Here is a 23,977-nt window from a genome sequence, read left to right as displayed (position 1 = left end):
AGTGTTGAAGTTTACATTTACATGTACAAGTCTAGTGTACCTCCCACATTCACTCCCATCCCAAGGATTCATGGGAAATGTAGTCTTATTACAGTTAGAGAGAGAGAAGTGCCGAATCGCAAAAAGTGGTCTGGTCTTTGACCAGCAAAATGGTCCGGTCTGAAAGTGGTTAAACACTTATAATAAAATATGTTTATGTTTATATCACTTTGTCAAATGTTATTCCTTTACTACTTGCGGCCCACGCTATAGCCGAAAGACGGCTGCAGCGTGGGCCTTAAATGCCGGGAGGGCGTCCATGGACGTCCTCCTGAGCAAGCGCTCTCTGCGTGACCCTGCCAGTCAAGCGTGGCACACTCTATGAGACTCAGCTGGTCACAGATCTGAGTAAGGGCTCGATCCCGGCCCTTTACCACTTGATCAGCTGTCAGTCAATGACGGCTGATCACATGATGTAAACAGAAGCTTGGTAATCTGTATTTTTGCTCACGCTGGGAAAAAAAAGCCAATCAGCCACAGCTGCAGTTTCTGTGCCCACCAGTGTCAGCTACCAGTGCCCACTGTGCCACCTACCAATGCCACCTATCAGTACCCACCAGTGCCACCCATCAATGCCCACCAGTGCTGCCAATCAATGCCTATCAGTGTCTCATAATCAGTGCCACAGATCAGTGCTGCCTATCAGTGTCTCCTACCAGTGCTGCCCATCAGTGATCAGTGCCACCTATCAATGCCCTTCAGTGCCACCCATCAGTGCCGCCTCATCAGTGCTTATCAGTGCCACCCATCAGTGTCGCCTATCAGTGTCCATCAGCGCAGCCTATAAGTGCCCATCAGTGCAGCCTCATCAGCGCACATCCGTGAAGAAGAAAATTTACCTGTTTTCAAAAATTGTATAACAAACGTATGAAATCGGTCCTTTTTTGTTTTATTTAGAAAAAAATAAAAAAAAATAGCAGCAATTAAATACCACCAAAAAAAGCTCTATTAGTGTGAAAAAAATGATAAAAATTAAATTTTGGTAAACTGTAGCATGACCGCGCAATTGTCATTCAAAGAGCAACAGCGCTGAAAGCTGAAAATTGGTCTGGCCAGGAAGGGGGGTTTAAGTGCCCAGTAAGCAAGTGGTTAACGAGGATTCAGCGCCTTCAGAATCCCAATCTCCTAGATTGTAAGCTCTAACGAGCAGGGCTCTCTGATTCCACCCCGTCTTGAATTGTTTTGTAATGTCTAACCTAATGTTGTAAAGCGCTGCGTAAACTGTCAGCGTTATATAAATCCTGTATAATAATAATAATAATATCTAGTTGTCTTTTGTTCTACTATTTTCTGGGATGTGGTGCTATTTATCAACTGAAATACTTTATTACTAACAGATATCCATTAGAGCCGGTTCACACAGCGGGCGATGCGAGGCGACACGACTCGCCTCGCCTCGCTCTCGCAAGTCGCCCCCGTTCTGTACTACGGAACCGTTCTGAGAGGAGCGACTCGAGTCGCTCCGACTCAGAAAAAAGGTTCCTGTACTACTTTCGGGCGACCTCGGGGCGACTTGCATTGACTTCTATACAGAAGTCATTTGCAAGTCGCCGCTGAGGCCGCGGCAGGTCGCGGCGAGGCAAGTCGGAGTCGCCTCGCCTCGCCTGCTGTGTGAACTGGCCCTTACCCTTTACCACCAAGTGAAAAAAGCCCAATTTGTTCCGAAAAAAAAAAAAAATTCACCAGGATACACAAAGTCGTTGTGATGATACGTACAGTTTTACTAAGGCAGTGATGGGGAACCTTGGCACCCCAGATGTTTTGAAACTACATTTCCCATGATGCTCTGGCACTCTGCAGTGTAGAGGAGCATCATGGGAAATGTAGTTCCAAAACATCTGGAGTGCCAAGGTTCCCCATCACTGTAACTAACGCAAAGATGCAAAATTGTGTTCAAGCATTAACATTTATTTTACCCTCAGTCACTAAGGGGTTAAAAAAAAAAATGGTACCCGTTTAAGATATACGGTGCTTTTTCAGCAAACTGAATGTCATTGAGTTACAGAGGGAGGGGGTTTACATCTACTTTAAAGTTGATTGAAATCAGTGAGCGTTGCCTTACATGCTGCCAAAGTAGCGTACGATTAGGAAACACTTTCACTTTAGAAGGGAAAGTCTAAAATAAAAAGCGGAAGATCATACTGACAGCGCTTTGCAAACATTGCCAAAAAAGGCAGGCGTTGGGGGGGGGAGCACTTGTGCAGGGGCTTGCTGGCACTTGTCCGTGAAGGGTTAATCCTGTCTGTGTGTACATCTATACAGGACATGTTCTAGCAGGGAGCCGCTGAATCCATTGTGATGATCTGAAAAAGGATAACTAACCTGTTTTTTTTTCCCCCCGATGTGGCGTCTACATCTGTCTCCCCCCAGCTGCAGCGTGCTGTGCTGGACTGAAGTCTCTCTCTGCGGCTCGGCACGCAATGTGGTGGCGATACTGATGCCAGCGTACACCCTGCTAGGCGGTAGCGTTGGAAGGGATGCTGCTGCGTCTTGCCTTGTTCTTAGGAATGCATAGCCTGAAGGGGGGGGGGGTAAAAAAAAAAAAAAACGGAAACCTGAACAGAGGTTTCTGATCTCAACTTGTGTCGTAATCAGAAGCCTTGTGCCAGATGAGGAGGATTTGGAGGCTGGCGGTGAAGAGAGGAAGCAAAATCAGAATTGTGTGTGTGAAAGAGAACTGCTGTCTGCGGCTCGCTCAGAATATCACACAGTGCTGGGACGCCACAATTTAAAGACCTCCGCTGTTCAAAGCTTATTCCATAGGGAAGGCCCAGGAGCTGTGCGCAGCGCAGTAGTAACCCATAGCAACCGCTCAGCAATCGTCTCTTAACGGCCCTTGAGGCTTAGAGAAGGTGGGTGTAAGTGAAGATTCAGTGGCTGTATTGTTTTATTGCTTCCCTCCGGCCTGCGTTGCTCTCTCTTTCTTGGTGGGGCCTGCAGAGAGAAACAGCTAAAGATGAACTCTAGGCAAACGCGGAATAAACAAATTAAATCGGTTGTAAAGGCTTAAAGGGTTAATAAACGCTTGTGTTTTTTTTTTAAACAAACATGTCATACTTACCTCCACTGTGCAGTTCGTTTTGCACAGAGTGGCCCCGAACCTGCTCTTCTGGGGTCCCCCGGTGGCGCTTGTAGCTCCTCCCCCGCATTGGAAAACCACCTAGGAGAAGCGCTCTCCTTGGGGGTACCCGTGCGGGCATGCTCCCGGATCCAGCTTTAGCGTCCATAGATACAGAAAGCTGGACTCAGCCCTGCCCCCCACGTCATTGGATTTGATTGACAGCAGAAGGAGCCAATGGCTGCTCTGCTATCAATCTATCCAATCAAGAGCCGAGACACCGGCCAGAGAGGGTGAGCGTGTGAAGAAATGGGCTCAGGTGAGTAAAACGGGGGAGGGTTACTCAGTGACAGAAGTTTTTTCATCTTAATGCATAGGATGCATTAAGGTGAAAAAAACACCACTTTTGTGGGGGGGGAAAAAAAAAAAGTATAAATAAAAAATAATATAGCGTATACAAGTGCAATAAAAGGCATATTGTAATTGAATGTTATTCAAAATTACCTTTCTTTTTCAATCTGCAACCGCTGTAATTTTCTATAAATACAAAGCAACATGGCTACATGGAGTTGTTCTGTACACAGAATGTGTACTGACCACCCCCAGAAACATCATTTCCTGCTTGTGTGATTGGCTCACCAGTTTTCCCAGAAGTTCTGCTTCTCGTTTTTAGCATTTCTCCTCTTCCACCTTTGGGCAGATCAGATCATAATTTGGTCTACACTCAATCCTTGTTATGTACCCATGGTTCAGAGACAACCTGTGACCACCAGATCAGTTAAAGAAGAAGTAAACCCTGATGAGTTTACTTCCTCTTTCATTCCCTGCAAAGGCAAAGCATAATGGATTACTATGCATCGCATAGTAGTCCATTATGTGTCACTTACCTGACACAGGAGCCAGCGAAGTCACCACTGTCCCCTTGTGTACGAAGCCTCCATCTTTTTGGTGGGTCTCGCTGCTCCGGCGCTGTCATTCGATGAAGCCGCGATGAGGTCACTCCTGTGCATGCACACGGGAGTCCCACTCGCGGCATATCGCCGTAGACAGTGGTGCCTGTCTTTTGGCAATTACCTCCTAAACCGTGTTGGTTTAGGAGATATTTCTTGGACCTACAAGTAAGCCTTAATCTAGGCTTACCTGTAGGTCAAAGTGGTTTGTAGGGTTTACAACCACTTTAAGATATGGTCTGAGGAGACCTTTGAGTTATTGTGGGGCTGTTTTGAGGCAACAGATTAGAATGCACTCCGTGAGCCCCATGGAAAGGACATCGATGGGCTTACTGAGTACATAACACATTATATTAATTTCTGTGTATATTCTATTGTTCCAACAATAATTGTTATTATTCAAATAATAAACCATGGGTAACTTGGGATATAAAGGATATTCTTAACTCCAAGAAGATGGCTTTTAGAGTGGGTAATAGAGAGGAGTTAAAAATTATTCAGAGGGACCTGAGGATAAAGAGAAATATAGGAGAAAGCTGGAGTGGAAACTCCAGCAAAAGTGAGAGAGGTCTTGGTGGTGAGGGCAAATTAACTGAACCATTTTTATAAGGTTTGATTCGGAGGCCCTGGCTTTAACTCCCTCAGATTCAAAACAAAGCTGCAGGAGAGTAGAGTGCGGAAAGTACTCTCCTCTCCTCATACTAGATGTCCTTCCTCCTTTAATGTGTGTTCTGGCTCTCATCTATTGGATACTTTTACTGGTTGTTCTTTTCATAAGAACAACTCTACTCCTCCTTTAGGGGAAAGTGCATCAATGTCTTTTAAAGCTGATCAGGTAAGTAGACAGTTGAGGAGACTTAATGCAGTAAAATCAGCAGGCCCTGGTGGAGTTAGCCCCAGGGTGCTTAGGGCATGTGAAGACCGGCTGGAGAGTTTTCTTCAACGGTTCTTTAACTTGAGGCTGAGTCTACGAAAAGGTTCCTGAGCAGTGGAAGATGTCCTGTCTTGTCCCTGTGCCAAAGATACCACGTCCTTGTGGCTCCAAGGATTATAGACCAGTGACTTTGACCTCCCACATCATGAAGACCTTGGAGAGACTTGCTTTATATCAGTTACGACCCATGGTTAGTAAATGTTTAGACCCTTTGCAGTTAGCATACCAGCCAATGCTGGGGGTTGTGGATGCTATCATTTCCATGGTAAATCGCATGTATGCACACCTGGATAAGTCAGCAAGCAGTGTGAGGGTCTTTTTTTTACTTCTCCAGTGCTTTTGATACTATCAGGCTGGATATTTTTGGCTAGAAGCTAGCAGCAATACAAGTTGATGTTTCCCTGGTGTCATGGATTGTAGACTACCTGACCGCAGACTGCAGTACGTGCGTTTGCAAGACTGTGTGTCGGATAGGATGATCAGAAATATTGGGGTTCCACAGGGGACAGTTCTCTCTCTTTTTCTGTTTGCTGTCTACACCACTGATTTCCACTACCAGAGTCTTGATATCTTCAGAAGTTTTCTGATGACTCTGCAGTAGTGGGATGTATCAGGGATGGAGAAGAGACCGAGTATAAGACTGTGGTGGAGAACTTTGTCACATGGTGTGAGGGTAATCATCTGTATCTAAATGTGACAAAGAAAAAGGAGCTGGTTGTGGATTTCAGAAAGAGGAAGCCACCAGTGACCCCAATCTCCAGTGGATGTGGAAATATTAGAGAGTTGCAAGTATCTGGAGGTGCACATAGATAATAAGCTGGACTGGAGCAAGAACACTGAGGTGCTCTATAGGAAGGACCAGAGTCGCCTCTACTTTTTGAGAAGACTGAGGTCCTTTAACATCTGCCGGACGAGGCTTTTAGTCTGTGGTGGCCAGCGCTCTCCTGTATGCAGTGGCATGCTGGGGAAGCAGGCTTAGGATGTCCGACACCAACAGACTCAACAAACTGATTTGCAAGGCCAGTGATGTCATTGGATTGGAATTGGAGTCTTTTACAACAGTTTTGGAGAGGAGAATGTTGTTCAAGTTATGTTCAATCTTGGACAACTCCTCCCACCCACTCCACAATATGCTGGTCAGTTTGCGGAGTACCATCAGTGACAGATTGTTACACCCACGATGCACCACAGAACGACACAGGAAATCATTTTGCCTGTGGCGATCAAGATATAGAATTATTTTCTGTGAGGGCTGGAGGTGAAGATATAATTCTGGTTTATGATCAGGATTTTGTGTTGTTTTTATAGTATACTGGTATTGTGTTGGTTATTTGGGTGGTGTTAGAGAAAGTGGTTTATTATTTGTATTTGGTAGTTTGATCTGTTATTTTAATTTGTGTTATTTATTCTATGTTGTATTTTAATGTAGTTTTAATTTTGTTATTTGGTGTAATCGGCTCTTATTGGTCATTTTGTTTTGTTCTTGTTCAGTTTATTGTTGTGATCTTGTGTTGCCTTTAAGTGTGTCTGTGTCGCAACAATTTCCATTTGGGATTAATAAAGTATTCTGTATATTGTCAAAAGTATTGTGGTGCCTGTCTTTACATGCACATGAACTATGACAACATCCCAGTCTTAGTCCGTAGGGTTTCAATATTGAGTTGGTCCACCCTTTGCAGCTATAACAGCTTCAACTCTTCTGGGAAGGCTGTCCACAAGGTTTAGGAGGGTGTCTATGGGAATGTTTGACCATTCTTCCAGAAGTGCATTTGTGAGGTCAGGCACTAATGTTGGAGGAAAAAGCCTGGCTTGCAGTTTCCGCTCTACTTCATCCCAAAGGTGTTCTATTGGGTTGAGGTCAGGACCTTGCTTTGTGCACAGGTGCGCAGCCATGTTGAAAAAGGAAGGGGCCATCCCTAAACTGTCCCTACAATTTGGGAGCATGAAATTGTACAAAATGTCTTGGTATGCCGACGCCTTAAGAGTTTCTTAAAGGGGCCAAGCCCAACCCCTGAAAAACAACCCTACACCATAATTAATTGGAAGAGTGCACAAAGCAAGGTCCATAAAGACATGAACTTGATTGGCCTGCACAAAGTCCTGACCTCAACCAAACAGAACACCTTTTGGGTGAATTAAAGTGAGGCTAGGCCTTCTCATCCAACATAAGTGCCTGATCTCAGAAATTAGCTTCTGGAAGAACGATCAAACATTCCCATAGACACACTCCTAAACCTTGTGGACAGTCTTCCCAGAAGAGTTGAAGCTGTTATAGCTACAAAGGGTGGGCCAACTTAATAGTGAACCCTACGGACTAAGGTTGGGATGCTATTAAAGTTCATGTGCATGTAAAGGCAGGTGTCCCAATACTTTTGTCAATATAGTGTATATGGAACCCACAAGTGAATATAGCCAATGACTCATTGCCGCCCCCCTGAGGCTCTCTGTTGCGGACAGATGCTTCTTATATCTTCTCAAATTTCAATCGCCCTCGATCCTACCACTTTTTAAAGTGTCAGTAAAATGCTTCATCAGAATAAGTAAAGTGCCTGAATATCCTGCATTGTTGCCATCAATCTGTTTCTGACTGAGCAGAGCGGGACTATTAGTTTCTCCAGCGGTTGGCAATAGTTATTGCACAAGGATATTTTTTAGGTTGTTGGGCCAGTAGGCCTTGTAGTTCATTTTTTTTTTTTTTTATTATAAATCAATATGTACTGCAAATTCACACGTTACAGGCTATGATGCAATTACAGTTTTAAAATAGAGTAATGTCCCTTTACCGTTCACCAGATGCACCGGTCATCCTCTTCTCATCTTCAGCAGAATGACCTTGATCCAGCATGAAGAGAGATCCTTTTATCTAATTGGAATAACAACTTACAACCAGGGAACGGGATCTCTATTACACAGCTTTAGTAGGAGAGACCAGGCCAAATGAAGATCACCTTACAGCCTACTCCTGATCATATAGCACACACATCTTGCTATCAGTGTTATTTGAGGATAGTGGTGGCTCCTGGCTCTCAGTCTACTTGTGAAGATCGGTCACATATCTCCCCGACTCTACACTCATGAAAAAAGCTGCTCATGTATGAACCTAGGTCTTAGCTGAACATCTCACCAAGACTGCGCTAAATGGTCAGTAAAAATATATCAGCTCTTATGTTTTTTTTTTTTTTTTAAATGCAAAAGAAAAAAGGAACGTATTTTAAGGATCTAAATTTACCTTCAAATGACGCGTCAGCTTTTGGCCCAGTGCTGCCAGCTGTAAAAATCGAAAAACAAAATGCTCTGACGATTGGTGACTCAGCATCCAAATCCAGAAAGAGGAATAGAAAAGAAGACCTTGAAGTGTTACAGCAAACCAGAATCAGCCAGGGACTACCGACAATGGGAACAAATGAGGGTCAAAGCCACCACAAAAGACCCAAGTAGGAGGCTAATATTTGTATAACGAGAACCCAGCAAACACCTACACACAATCTCTGCGTTGCTTAAGCGGAAGAGGCGGCTTTTGGCCACCGTGCTGTACTGCAGCTGATTAATAAGAGAATAATAAGCAGGTCTGAATCAATAGGCATACAGCAGAACACAAAGGTCAGACATGTTCAATGAAAAGGGGCTCTAGGGGAAAAAAAAAAAAAAAGTCAAAGTAGATGTGAACCTCAACCGAAAGTGAATCTGACCTCCGCAGTAAAAGCTCTTCAACACTGGGCAATTCAGTAATCAGCTAAAATGCCGTTATCACTGAGCATGTTAACTTTCAGATTCATCGGAGAATACTCCTGTGTGAACGTTAACATTTAAAAAATGTATCTCCGCTACTCAATCACATAACAGTGCTGAGAGCTTTTGATGCTATTTCGTTTTCGGTGTCTGTGTTTCAAACACAACTCAAGAAAACATATACACTTACAAAGAATAATGAATTAATGAATAACGAATAAGAAAATTGTGTTTTTAGCTCCACTATAGTGAGCGTAGCAGTGAATAATCGCATGGGTCTGTTCAAGGTTTCCTGAGCTGAGTTTGATTACTCTCACCTGCCTCTGAAAGAAGTTTCTGGAGCATAGGGCAAGGAGATTCAACTGATTCAAATATGTATCATGCCCCAGCCTAATCCTAGAAGGAATCCATAAGGTGGCTGAGTAGGTGATAAATGTGCAGGAAAGCCTGAGCAGTGTGTTCTTTCCTTTTGAAGGAGATGTACAATTCACTTGGGGCTGCTGCCATTGAAAACAGATGTACTAAGACAAGAAACGCAGTGTGGACATTAGCAGTTCCTGTGCCGAGGGCCTGAAGAAGATTGCCAGAGGATTACATTTGCTGGAGGGCACTGCACTTAAAGAGGTTGTAACCCTCAGACATGAAATATGAACAAAGCATATCCCTTCTATAGTGTGTCTCAATAAAAAAAAAACTTCCTTTAGCTTTACCAAAGCATAAAATACATAGCTCCCAACTGTCCCTGATTTGGCACAATGTCCCTCTGCCCCTCTTTCCTCCTCATTTTGATCTGATCTATATAGTTGTATATAAAATGCACTTTTAATCTTTCAGAACATGTTTCCCAGTGCTAAACCTTTCATCCAAATTCTAAATTGCTGCATTTGCATCTGGCGCGCTCTGTGATCGCTTTGTCCTTTGGACACAGCCGATCACTGATCATGGTAAATGGCCAGTCACGGTGGCCTTAAACTATGTGATCAGATGTATCCAATTACAGGTGATCACAATGTAAACGGAGTTGCTGGCTCTCCTTTCCTCATGTGTTGTCACAAATGTAACCAGCAATCTTGACAGGGGACATGTACACAGATAATCAGGGCACTGGTGATCAGTGCAACCCCATCAGCCTGCAGCCTTCATTAAGCGGACATTTACCCTAAAACGTATCCTTCTCTTGCATTCCACGCCCCCCCCCCCCCCCCCCCCAAAATGGGCATCGTGTCCTGACAGCCCTTTGGCAGCTCTGAGGGCTTCCCTGTACATCTGAGGGATTTAGCTGCGCAATGCTGGTTAGCATGGTACTCACAAAACATCCCTGTCTTTGCGCACACTCAGGAAATACACTGTACAGCAGAGCTCTTCAGCAAATCTGTACACATGCCATATGGTGGTGCAAGGGGAGCTATCAGTCACCAGCTCTCTGCTCAGGGAGCTCTGAGAACTGAGCAATCAGTGGTCTTTGATCGCTCGGTCCTCAGTGTTCGTGCCGGCAGGGGTCAGATGTATTATCGGACGGATGCTGCATCCACCTAGGTAAGTAGGATTCCAAAAAGAATTCCCATACTTCTCTTTTAACTGCACGTTTGGTGTACTTTCACTTATTTTGTACAGCCCTTGCCCATGCTCACTGGAGCGTTAGGCTGTGGAAGGGGTGGGAGCGGCCGGCTTAGGCTCTCAGCGACTCGCTGAGAGGCTGAGCCGGTTGCCAGTGCAGGCGGATCTAGATCATATGGTCCTGATCGTTCCTGGGGTGAGCGCTATGTTACCAATTCCTTACTGTGCTATAGCCGGAAGACGGCTAAAGCGCGGCTTAGTTATTCTGGGAGGAGGAGACTATGGCTGCTCTCCCGAAACCACACCTCTCATGTATCCGGCATGCTCTGTGATCGCTTTGTCCTTTGGACACAGCCGATCACTGATCATGGTAAAGGGCCAATCACAGTGGCCTTAAACCATGTGATCAGCTGTGTCCAATTATAGCTGATCACAATGTAAACTGAGTTGCTGGCTCCTTTCCTCATGTGTTGTCACAGCTGTAACCGGCAATCTTGACTGGGGACATGTAGACAGATAATCGGGGCACTGATAATCAGTGCAACCCCATCAGCCTGCAGCCTTTCAGTGCCCATTAGTGCCACCTATTAGTGCCATCAGTGCAGAATATCAGTGCCTCCTCATCAGTGCCGTCTATCAATACCCATCAGTGCCCATCAGTGTGCCTCATGAGTGCCGTCTATCAGTGCAGACTCATCAGCACACATCAGTAAAGGAGAAAAATGACGATTACTTATTGGCAAAATTTTACAACAGAAACGACCAAAAAAATTACTTTTTTTAAAAAAACAATTTCCATCTTTTTTGTTTGTTTAGCAAAAAAAAAAAAAAAACCCAGTGGTGGTTAAAGCGGAGTTCCACCCAAAAGTGGAACTTTCGCTCATTTGTCTCCTCTCCCCTTCCGGTGTACAAGGTATCCTGTTCCCACTTCCGGGAGTCTGGGCCGCGGCCTGTGACATCACCACGGGACTCCCTCCTCCTCTTCCTGTCGCCAGGCCAGTAGGAGAGAGGAGCGGGGCCTCATGCATGCGCCGTAGGGTTCCCAGTGTGAAGCCGTAAGACTACACTGCTGGGTACCGTTACCTACAATGGCGGCGGCAGCACCCGACAGCCGATGGAAACATCAGCTGCGGTGCCCACATTGCTGGACTCCAGGACAGGTAAGTGTCCTATTGTTAAAAGCCAGCAGCTGCAGTATGTGTAGCTGCTGGCTTTTTTTTTTTTGCTTTGGGGCGGAACACCGCTTTAAATACCACTAAAAGAAAAATATCTGGCTCAAAACAATGATAAAAATTTCAAATGAGTACAGTGTTGCATGACTGCGCAATTGTCATTGAAAGCGCACTAGCACTAAAAGCTGAAAATTGGGTTTGTCAGGAAAGGGGGTATAAATGCCCAGTAAGCAAGTGATTAAATGCGCCAGAATATGGGGTGCCACCTAAAATAGTGACAAACAATGCACACTAAAGTTTTTGTGTCAAATATTTGTATCTTTTTTTTTTTTTTGCATAAAATAAAAATAACTGTTACTTTTCTAAAAGTTAAAGTCACCATAGAGGTTATTTATGAAAGGCAAATCCACTTTGCACTGCAAGTGCACTTGGAAGTGCAGTCGCTCTGAATCTAAGGGGTAGATCTGAAATGAGGGGAAGCTCTGCTGATTTTTTTTATCATCCAGTCATGTGCAAGCTAAAATGTTGTTTTTTGTTTTGCTTGCATGTCCTCCTCGGATCTACAGCGACTTTACTTCCAAGTGCAACTTTCAGTGCAAAGTGGATTTTCCTTTAGTAAATAACCCCCCATGTATTTAATGGCTGTTTCTCTGTACACAAGCACTTAGCTGGCCCCTTAAGCGGTTTCTTACACTCTAATTGTAGCCTACTAAATACCGTCTTCCTGCTCGGTTAGCAATATACTTACTACTTCCCCCAAGGACAGCAAACAAATGTTTCACAGCCTCTCTAAATAGCATGACATGGTTAACTCATAGCAAGGTAAAAATATGCTTTAAAGTGAACCTGTGACTGTAGTAAAATCATTAAAGTTGTGTAGGAAAGGTCCCTGAACATCTGGTCAGATTTTCTGTACAGCGGCCCACAACGCCCTTATTTCTCACTCCTGCAGGCTTCCTCTTCTCCATGCATCCAGTCCACCTACACCACCTTAATTTGCTGCCTGACATAATCACATACAATGAAGGATCAGCTGAGATTTAAGTAAACTAAGGTGCCTACAGCAGTGTTTCTCAACTCCAGTCCTCAAGGCGCCCCAACAGGACAGGTTTTCAGGATTTCCCTTAGATGAAATGTCTGTGGTAATTACTAAGGCAGTGAAGCTGATCAAATCACCTGTGCAAAATAAGGGAAATCCTGAAAACATGACCTGTTGTGGCGCCTTGAGGAATGGAGTTGAGAAACACTGGCCTACAGCATGTGCGGATGGCTATACCAGGCTTATAGAGATGTCACATATGGATATGGTTCACACCTCATCCCTTTAAACTGAAACACATATTAATTACACAGGTTCTGTGGCTGATTAAAGTGGTAATTAAACTCACTTGGTGCCTTATCTGCATTTAATTAGCCTCAGAACCTGTGTATTTTAAAGGTGTTCGCATAGCTCCAAACTGTCCCTGATTTCGAGAAATGTCCCTCATTCCTCCTCATTTTGGTCTGATCTATATAGATGTATATAAAATGCACTTTTTATCTATCAAAAAGTGTTTTCCAGCGCTAAACCTTTCATCTTATTTCTAAATTGCTGCATTTGTAAATTCCAAAAGTCAATATAAAAGAATAGTAGTGGTAAAAAAAGAGCTTGTGGGTTTAACCAATCTTGTTTTTTTTTTGTGCAATTCTCCTTTAAAGGGGTGTGGAAAGGGGTGTGTCTTATGCCTGCATACTTTTACTGATAGGTGTCCCTCATTCCCATCTCAAAAAGTTGGGAGGTATGCGTTTGGGTTTAAAGGGATGAGGTGGCAACTCTACGTATGGAGCGGGGATTCGTCATTTGCGGGTCTCATACGTGACATCTTACCAACCAGTGTATCCAGAATGAGGCATGGATCGCACGCCGATACGAGCATGGTATATCCATCCGCACATGCTGTAGGCACCTTAGTGCTGGGATTGGCACAGTCACATGTGAGTGCAACTTATGCTTCATTTTTAAACCTTTTTAAATAAAAACGTACTATACCATAAAGATCTTTTTTGTGTCCCTGGTGGAGTCTGTTTTCCACATCCCCAGCCTGAGCCAGAAGGAGTCCAAAAGTAAAGATGTGTAAACCCAGGCTCTATCTGGTTTATCCAAATAAAGTGCATTTTGACCTATACCATACCTCCCAACTTTTTGAGATGGGAATGAGGGACACCTATCAGCAAAAGTATGCAGGTATAGGACACACCCCTTAAAGGAGAATTGTACAAAAAACAAGATTGGTTAAACCCACAAGTGCTTTTTTTTAACCACTACTATTCCTTTATATTGGCTTGTGGAATTAACAAATGCACCAATTTAGAAATCAGATAAAAGGTTTAGGGCTGGAAAACACGTTATGATAGATAAAAAGTGCATTTTATATACAACTATATAGATCAGACCAAAATGAGGGACAAATGAGGAGGAATGAGTGACAGATCTACATTGCTCGAAATCAGAGACAGTTGGGAGCTATGCCTATATTAAAATGTGGTCGAAAGAAAGAGAAAGAGAAGGAGGGAGGCACAAGAAATGTACACCTGAGAGATTACACTGACGCCCTGGGGCAATCATGTAAACAGTGACAGGTTACCAGCTCAAGTGCTAACTGGTGGTCTGTGGAATGTAAATAACACTTCTCTTGCATTCCACGCCCCCCAAATTGGATTTTTTTTTAAAATACTTATTGTGCTTCAAAGCGGCTACCCCAACCCCACCCACAGATGTCCCGCAGGGCTTCGTGTCCTGACAGCCCTGTGGCAGCTCTGCGGGCTTCCCTGTACATCTGGGGGATTTTGCTGCACAAAGCTGGTTAGTATGGTACTCACAAAACCGTCTTTGCGCACACTCAGGAAATACACTGTACAGCAGAGCCCTTCAGCAGATCTGTGCACATGCCATATGGTGGTGTAAAGGGAGCTGGCAGTCACCAGCTCTCTGCTCAGGGAGCTCTGAGAACTGAGCAAACGGTGGTCTTTGATCGCTCGGTCCTCAGTGTTCGTGTCGGCAGGGGTCAGATGTATTATCGGACTGATGCTGCATCCATTTAGGTAAGTATGATTCCAAAAAGAATTCCCATACTTCTATTTTATTTATTTTTTTACAAGAATTCCCATACTCTTTTTACTTTCACTTATATTGTACAGCCCCTCCCCATGCTCACTAGAGCGTTAGGCTATGGAGGGGGCGGGAGCGGTCGGCTTAGCCTCTAATCGGCTCGCTGAGAGGCTGAGCCGGGTGCTGATGCAGGCATGTGGGCAGATCCCGATCATATGTTCATGATCGTTCCCAAGCCTGGACCTCTGTAACCTCAGCTGGCAGGGGGCTTCAGCTCCCTGTCGGCTTGAAAGTGCTCACAGGAGTGCAGAACGAACTGCACTCCTGTGATCCACAGGAGAAGTACAGCCAAAAAGGTTTTAGCTGTACTTTTCCTTTAAATTTTAAAGTCTAAGTTTTTCGTTGTTTTTTTTTTTTTCATCAAATCAGCAGAAGGGTTGGTATTTTCATTGAGTGAGGAGATCCCCTTGTGCTGGTGGTTGCACTATTAGTTTAAAGCTACAGTCCTTGGGCCCCCCAGCAGTAATATTTCAGTGCTGCGGGGGCTTATACGATACGCTGGACCTGTGATAGGCACTTGTTAAAGAAGAAGTAAGCCCTGATGGGTTTTACTTCCCCTTTTTTCCCCTGCAAAGTAAAAGCATGATGGGCTAATATGCATCGCAATCTAGCCCATTATGTTGCACTTACCTGCAAACAAAGCTCGCGATGTCCCTGTTGTCCCAGCTGGTGGCCACATCCATCGTCACCCCTCTTCCTTCCGGGTCCGTGGACTCTGGCTCTGTGACTGGCTGGAGTCACGTGATGTCACATCCGCTCATGTGCGCGGGAGCCACCGGTCACAGTATGGACCCTTTAGAAACGGCACAATCGCACCCTTTCTTTAGTGCCGATGACATTGGCGCAATCATATATGGTAAACATCTCCTAAACTGTGCAGGTTTAGAAGATATTTCCAGGACCCACAGGTAAGCCTTATTATAGGCTTACCTCTAGGCAGTGGCGTTGTCAAAGGGTGGCTATTGAGGCTGGAGCCCCGAATCTGGGGCTAGCCCCGAGTCCAGGGTCGGCCCTACCATGAGAGAGTCGCAGGCTGCCAGACACAGCACTTCCCGCACAGCCTCAGCACTCTCACTGAGTCTTCTCCTAAGTGGTGTATACACTGGAACACTTTTTTTAGAGTCCTGCCAGCGCACCGCTCCAGTGTGAAAGCACTCTGGGTTTCACATTGGAGTGTGAGGTGAGGCGCTTTACAGGCGCCATTTTTAGCACTATAGTGCCTCAGCGTGAAAGCAGCCTTAAAAGTAAGCATAGAGACACTCACAAACGAGCAATGTTTTCCAGCATGGGTATATAGTATCTGTGTTCATCTGCACTGTCCCGGGGTGATGCCTGGCATCACTGACTGATGATGGTGCCTGAGGAAGGAGCCTGAAGAAGGAGCATGCATACTCCGAACGCGAAACACGGCCCACTGACCCTGTACCCGGCAGTTACATCGTCACTGAGCACCCCGCCGATCCTCGCTCCAGCTATCCGGAAGAGCTGTGTGCCAACAGTGCATCCAGATTGTGGCCGGACAACTGATCACCATCATCAGCCAGTGATGCCAGGCATCACCCTGGGAAAGCGTGGATGAACACAGATACTATATACCCATGCTAGTTTGTGAGTGTCTCTATGCTTACTTTTAACCATTAAATTATTTGCTTGCTGCACTTAGAGGGCACGGTTCTTTGCTATCCTATGCTCCAGAGTCTCTTATAACTTTTGTACTGGTGGCCTTCCAAGGACACATATTGTTCTCCTTACACGGACATATTGATTTATGTGGAGTTGTTTTATTACCCTGTTTTATTGCCGAGTTCATTTCTTTACCCCATACCTTTTTGCTAGTAATATATAGCCACATCCAGAGTGCACCCTGTTTGTAGGAGAGAGCAGAGTGACAAATAGATGGGGGTCATCATTGTGTTACTTCTCCTTTCACTGTCCAGTAACAAGGTGGGCTTCGTCCAGGACAACCTGGGCTCAGATGGATCAGGTTAAAATATGCTGGTGACTAAATTGAAGACATCTAGTGGCAGAAAATAAGTAATAAGAACATCTCTGGACTGAAGCTGAATATTTCACCAAAAACAGGTTTATTATTTCATTTTTTAATGGAGATTTTTTACTTTTTTGACTGGAGTAATGCAATGAACCCAAATGTGTGTGGTGTAACACACCACAACAATCTGATCATAACAAACAATTTTAGCACAAATGATTTCTGAAAGATACAATACTTCAATGGAAGAATCATCATACCTCCCAACTTTTTGAGATGGGAATGAGGGACACCTAGCGGCACATGTATTGCATAGGACACACCCCTTGCCACTCCCCCTTAAAGGAGAATTGTACAAAAAAAAAAAACAAGATTGGTTAAACCCACAAGTGCTTTTTTACCACTTCTATTCCTTTATATTGGCTTTTGGAATTTACAAATGCAATTTAGAAATCAGATGAAAGGTTTAGCGCTGGAAAACACGTTTTGATAGATAAAAAGTGCATTTTATATACAATTATATAGATCAGACCAAAATGAGGGACAAATGAGGAATGAGGGACAGAGGGACATTGCTCCAAATCAGGGACAGTCCCTCCAAATCAGGGACAGTTGGGGAATTATGAATCATTACACTGAATGACTATGTGAAGAATAATCATGCTTTGTACAGAGTAATGCAACAAGAGCATTTTCTAATGGGAGTTTCCATAGAGGGGTGGGAACGGCTGCATTAAAGATAAACAGTACAGATGGCTGCCCTTCGTCAAGCAAATTGTTTCTGGAAAAGCTCCTACACATGAACATTTACTATCCCCATCTTGCTCTCTCCCAGCCAAGAAAAATAACCGAATTAGGATTACAATTTTCCCCAGCTACCATGAAACTGCACGGTGTAGACATTACTCATTTTAGAACTACCTAGACATCAGAAACCCGCAAAATCAAATTCTGCATAATGGCCGACTGTTACCCATTTCCAGGGACAGTCCCAAGCTTTGATAGCCTGTCCTGGAAATATTCCAGATATTAAACTTCAAGGAATTACTGCTTCTCATGATATTTTATACGTGTTCACCGTTTTTCAAAATGCTTCATACGTGTTTTTCTATCTCTGTGGCTGATGCATGAAAAATGTGCTGCAAATTTTTTTTTAGTTGACCACCGTAACCCACCATCTTCCAACTGTCATGCCGTTCAAAACTAAAACATGAAATAAGGATTCTGATTAGGCACTAAGGGGATTTTTTATGCATCAACTCATATTGACCTTTTTTTTAAAAAAAAAAGAAATGAATCTGCTATGGTAAAATAATATGAATCCATTTAGTAAATATGGCATGATGTGGCTGTGATTTGTCATGGTCCTCATAGGTTGATTCGTTTTTCAAATCGACTTTAGCTCCTAAAACAGAGTGCTGGAGAAATGTATGGCGAAATTTAGCTAATTTTAGTCTCATCTTAAAAAACAAATTACAGTTTATATTTTTTATTTTATCATTATTATTATTTTTTATGGTTGAACTAGATGGACTTGTGTCTTTTTTCAACCTAACTATTTAAGTTATGGCTCGTGTGAACTGGCATTTATTTTTGCATTTGACATGTGTTTGCAATGCACAGCAAACGCAGGTCAGCAAAATCCCTCTTACCATAGCAATAGCTCAAAGCTGCCTGTCCTAATAAAGCAGAACTAAGACTCGGTTCACACTGGGGCCCCACGACTTGCAGCGCGACTGTCTCAGGCGACCTCAGCACAGGACTTCAGCGGTGGCTTGCAAAATGACTTCTGTATAGAAGTCAATGCAAGTCGCTTGAAGTCGCCCCAAAAGTAGTACAGGAACTTTTTTCCAAGTCGGAGCGATTTGAGTCGCTCGTATTAGAACGGTTCCATAGTACAGAATGGGACGTGACTTGTCAGGCGGCTAAGTCGTCGGGCAAGTCACCCCTGTGTGAACCGGCTCTCAAGGCGCACATATTTGACTTGGATCCAGTGGTTTGACACCTGCGAGTTTCCTGGGTTCTTCCAGGTTGCCGGTCTTTAGCTGTTTTAGCCACTTGCCTACAGGGAACTTTGACCCCCTTCCTGTCCAGATACATTTTCAGCTTTCAGCGCTGTCGCACTTTGAATAACAATTGCGCGGGCATGCCACACTGTATGTGCACATATGAAATATTTAGCATTTTTTTTCCACACAAATAGAGCTTTAATTTGGTGGTATTTAATGACCACTGGGTTTTTTTATTTTTTGAAAAACGAAAAAAGACAAATTAAAAAAAAAAACAAAAGCATTTTCATAGTTTGGTATAAAATTTTGCAAACAGGTAATTTTTCTCCTTCACTGATGTGCGGTGATGAGGCTGCACTGATGGGCACTGATAGGTGGAACTGATGGGCACCAATAGGTGGCATTGATAGGTGGAACTGATGGGCACTGATAGGCGACACTGATGAGGCTGCACTGATGGGAACTGATAGGCGACACTGATGGGCACTGATAGGTGACACTGATGAGGAGGCACTGATGGGCACTGATTAGCAGCACTGGTGGGCACTATTGAGAATGCACTGATAATCAGTGCCCTGATTGTCAGTGTAGATTTCCCTTTAACACAAGCTGGTTATTGGCTCTCTTCTCCAAAGGAATGCAGATAACCGGCTTGTGTTTACATTGTGATCAGCTGTCATTGGACACAGGTGATCACATGGTAAAGGGTCACTGTGATTGGCCCTTTACCCCAATCTGTGATCAGTTGAGTCACCCTTGTGACTGCTGGGGCAGTGACAGGTCCTCTTTGTGGAGACATCTGAGGTCTATTATACCCCTCAACCCTTTCCCTGCCCTCCAAAGCAGCCAATCAAGCCAAGATCATTGATGGACTGCTTCACTGGCCATTAATTCTAGTCGCTTCCGGCTTCATTCATCACAAGGAGGTGGGTGGATATTCCTCCATGTCCTCTGTCTGCAGCCAGCCCAACAGAGTATGGCAGGCTCAGGCTCACTGGTAAAATGGGAGAACCCAGATATGGCAGCGGCAGGAAGGGGAGGAGCCCCTATCGAGTCCTGTAAAAGGGCTCGGGCAGCTGTCGAGTTGCTCAGATCGCTTGACAGAAAGCCCATTTCCAGCTGCAATTTTACAAGGATCTTGGCTGCAGCTGCTCCTGATATAACCAGGGTCTCCCAAGGAGAGAGAGTAAAATGGTTTGTAAACCCACAATTTTTTTTTTTAAGAAAAATAACAAACATGCCTATACTTACTGGCCCTGTGCAATACTTTTGCACAGAGCAGCCCCGATCCTCTTATTCTAGGGTCCCCCGCCGGTGCTCCAAGCCCCCCCTCTTCATTGGGTTCTCCCACCCGCTTTCCATGCGGGAACCCATGTATGCTCGCTCACGAGTCCCGCTGCTGCGACCATTAACACAGACAGCGGGGCATAAAGGCAAAAAACCTTAAGACTTTACAACCACTGTTGCATTTTTTCACTGCAGCAAAGCAAGGCCACGTTTTACCGGCAGCTCAAATGCACCTCAATAGGACATGCCGCACCCTAAAAACCGCAATATAATGCAAAGCAGGTAAAAAAAAAAAAAAAAGCCTGGGAACTGCTCAATTAAAGTCATTGGGATGCTGATGATCTGTGTCCTGACACCCATTCCATGATTGAATCAAAGAGGGAGAATTACAATGAAATTCTATTTTTTTTAAATGATAACGTGATTTGAATCTTTAAAGAGTCTTAAAAGAAAACAGATTGCCACATACTGTAAATAATCTGATTGAAACAAAAAGAAAAGTGATATTTGCAGGCAATCCATTTTCAATTCAACAATAGAAAACTTAATCTGAAAGTCATCATAAAAACACAGCAAATATTTAGCCGATTTCATTTGAAATATAGAATTCTGTTAATGGAACAAATAGAAGTGCTGTGAATTACTGGTTTACAAATTAAATTTTATCAAAGTATACCTGGAAATTATTTGAAATGGCAGATCCATGCAAAACTAAAATTTCAGTTTTTAGTAGATGCTGAAACGCCTTTATATATATCTTAGATACCCCCCTGGGGGGCAGCTTTGTGTCCCGATTCCTGGTTTTGCTCCCCATGACTCAGTCATTCTCCTCCTGCTGCAGCCGAGGTCTCACTCCATACACTTTCTATAGTATAAATAAGAAATCCAAAAAGGGAGAGCAAGCCTTTGTCATGAGGTCTGCTGCAGGTAGGAAGACCAAGGTACCCTGAGTGCAGAGATCTATCTTTTGATATATAATAATATGACAGGTGAATCAAGGTCCAACCTCAATCAAAAATGGAAAAGCATCACTTTTCGGTGGACCGTTTATCCAAAATATTGCCAATTCTGGTTCTAGTCAGTCCCTCCCCATTGATGACATTACCTTTTGGGTTCCGAAACCTCTAAAATCGATCTGGAAATTCTGTCTCGTCAGCAGAATAAGTAGAAGGCAGCAGCTTACTTATAGACTGTATGCTGAACGCGGCTTACATCCTTTTTAGAACCTCCCCCACACCCAGACAGGAAACATCAGTGCAGTTAGCAGGAGATGTTTTTCTAACTGGACTGTGGAGGTTAATGAACTCGCTCCATACAGCCACTATACTCAGTGTTGGAGCTGGTCCTCTTGGCACGGTTATATTCCTGTCCATCTGCTGACCTCACCCATAGCTCACTTATCGATGGGACACACACAACCGAAAATATCCTGAAACAAAAATACAAAGCACTACATGTTACCGATAACAGGAAAAACAAAAAAAGAGAACTGGATCTGTTTACGGTAACAAGAAAATAAAAATATATTTATATATATATATATATATATATATATATATATGTATAAAAAAATTTTTTTTTGTGAAAATCGTCTTTTGGGATAAAGAAAAAAAAAAAGTTAAAACCACACTAAACGTTCTGTTCAGAATTATGCACACGGATATTTGGATTTGTTTCATACAAAGTCTGATGCTCCTTTTCTTTAGAAAGCAGCCACAACATGGCAGCATGCTCTTGTTTAAGCAGTTCACCCGGCTGCCCAGGTTAGAAGGAAAGGGGTTAATAAAGGCCTTTCGAAACCCCCATCCCCCCCCCCCCAAGGGAAAGAGACCAGATGAAAGAAAAATTCTATCCTATTGGAGATTGCTCCCCTCTTTGAGTGCAGCCCTAAGTGTTTGAAGACCACTTCATCCGTCCAATAAAGACACTATCTGCCTGGTCCTGACATTCTGAGCACCCTTGACATACGTTTTACCAAGGGAAAGAGAGCCTCGACTGATGGGGGCATGGCCAGGTGCAGGACAAGGTGGCTAAGAAGTCACCAGGGATTGGTTGTTATGGGGGATGGGATGGGCCCTAGCTCAGGAAAGTTTTGTTCTCTGGGAATTCTGGGTCTTTTGAGGAACGTGGCTGGAAGAGCTGCCCACCCTCCCCGTCCCTTTTTTCTATGGTATGTCACAGCTTGCTGTGGTTTCTTGACCTTGCCAGTAAAAAAGTGTCTGTAATGGGCTATGCCCTTGATAGAAATTGGAAGTAGGCGGCCTGTCCAGCACTTATGGTAAGGACAGGCCCCCTTTGGAATTTTGTGCTCACAGTACAACATCGACTGGCACTGGTTTAAAAGTGTTCACTTTTTCTGTGTTGGATTTTAATAAAGCTGTGGCCTTGCCCTTTGCAACCTAATGGTTGTAAGTGTGCTGATTTAATGGACTGAAGGGGCAAGGGTGAAGGTTTTTTCCTATACATTTATGTTACATGTAATTTGTCCCGGGCCCATTGTGCCTAAGCAGTCATGCTTGTGCCACCTTTCTTTCTGTGTATTTGCAGGTTTTCCTCTGGGGTCCAGCCTCCCTCCTGTGTGATATAAAGGGAAGAGGCCCTGATCCTAAGGGATGGGAACCTAGAACAAGAGATGGGTACCTAAAACAAGCGGGGGAAAACTAGAACGGCCTCGGGATACAAATTCAGAACTATGTCTTATGAAGCTTGCTGGTCAGCTTGGAACTCTGATCCATCAGAAAACCCCCATGGACATGAACTACTTTGCTTTTATCTCCAGTTTGGACTCTTCTCAAAGATGCTATAGCCGTACAGGTAACCTGGAGCAGCCACAGTTAGGTTTAGTTAGGGAAAGGACCTTTCTGCATATTGGACATGTTCTGCCAAAAGTTCAGTACAGTTGTTTCTAATGCTTAAAGCCTGGTCTGAAGTTATGCAAAGGGTGCATGTGGTGTCTCTCTAAGAAACCATTGTCTGAAATAACACATGGGCATCTGTTAACATCACAACAACAAAAAGTTAACTTGCAAGGAAGTTGCTATTGGAAACCGGAAGAAAGAATAGCAAATAGTTGTTGGTCCATTGGTAGTGAGGAGGTTCGGTGTTCGGCTCACTCCCTGGCTTAAAGCCTGGTCTGAAGTTACGCAAAGGGTGCATGTGGGGTCCTGGTGTCTCTCTAAGAAACCATTGTCTGAAATAACACATGGGCTTCTGTTAACATCACAACAACAAAAAGTTAACTTGCAAGGAAGTTGCTATTGGAAACCGGAAGAAAGAATAGCAAATAGTTGTTGGTCCTCTGGTAGTGAGGAGGTTCGGTGTTCGGCTCACTCCCTGGCTTTCTGTCTCCGTCGGTCACCGGGTGTGGATTAGTGTTAGAGGTCTAATACCTGATCACTTGGTACGGAATGAGAAAAGAGTTAAGTGGAGCACGCATGAGGTCCACCTTATGCACTCGGTGGGACCCCATTTTGTTACTGGGAGTGAGGTAAAAGAGGTACGCTGACTGGTGGAGTGGAATCTGGAGCACAGCGGCTCAGGGGCTGCACGTTGGCCTAATGGTTTAGACCAGCCTTTCTTAGTCTATTAAACATGGAGGAACCCTTGAAAATACTTTCAGGTCTCAGATGCTAATAATTAATAATAATTACTTTATTATCGCAGCTCACAGTACATTAACATGAACAGTAAGCAGACATATAGGACTTAAATAATAAGGAATGTGGCATACTTAGCATATTTAACAACCACTCTATATGATAAAAAATAAATGAAATGATTTGGCCAGAAAAGACACACAGAAAATTGTTATCGTTTACCTGAGAGTCAGTGGAAAATTACCTTATATTAGTGGTCACTGGTGTGTCCCCTTACACTGGTGGTCAATAGAGAAGGGGCCCTGTAGATTGGTGTCCAGTGGGATAAGGACCACCTTACATTGGTGGTCATTGGAAGAAAGACCCCCTTACACTTGTAGTGCTACCACCAGAGGGGCCTCTGAAGATTAGATGGGTTCTTTCCCAAGCAGTGCAGAGGCAGTAACAGTCCATTCACTCCATCTCAGTAATCAGTCAAGGCATGGGTGCTCAACCCGTGGCCCTCCAG

At 44.0% G+C, this 23,977-nt stretch overlaps 1 protein-coding gene across 3 annotated transcripts in view; it reads right to left on the bottom strand.

Annotated features, from left to right (window-relative positions):
- Positions 1-21,132, bottom strand: part of LOC143935275 (CMP-N-acetylneuraminate-beta-galactosamide-alpha-2,3-sialyltransferase 2-like) — an 84,614-nt gene extending 63,482 nt beyond the window's left edge. The window contains exon 1 of one of the 3 annotated variants that reach the window (XM_077459019.1): positions 20,979-21,132. The gene's annotated coding sequence lies outside the window, so the exon portion shown is untranslated. Of the gene's footprint in view, positions 1-2,361; positions 2,575-8,210; positions 8,468-20,978 lie in introns of those variants that run through there. The other 2 variants (XM_077459022.1, XM_077459020.1) reach the window with 2 other exon arrangements.
- Between the last annotated feature and the right edge of the window lie 2,845 nt (positions 21,133-23,977).

This window comes from Lithobates pipiens, unplaced genomic scaffold, assembly GCF_037356315.1.
Source record: "Lithobates pipiens isolate NorthernLeopardFrog02 unplaced genomic scaffold, aLitPip1_a1.2 Scaffold_28, whole genome shotgun sequence".
Lineage (NCBI taxonomy): Eukaryota > Metazoa > Chordata > Amphibia > Anura > Ranidae > Lithobates > Lithobates pipiens.
Note: the sequence above shows the minus strand (reverse complement) of the source record. Positions and strands in the feature narration are given on the sequence as shown.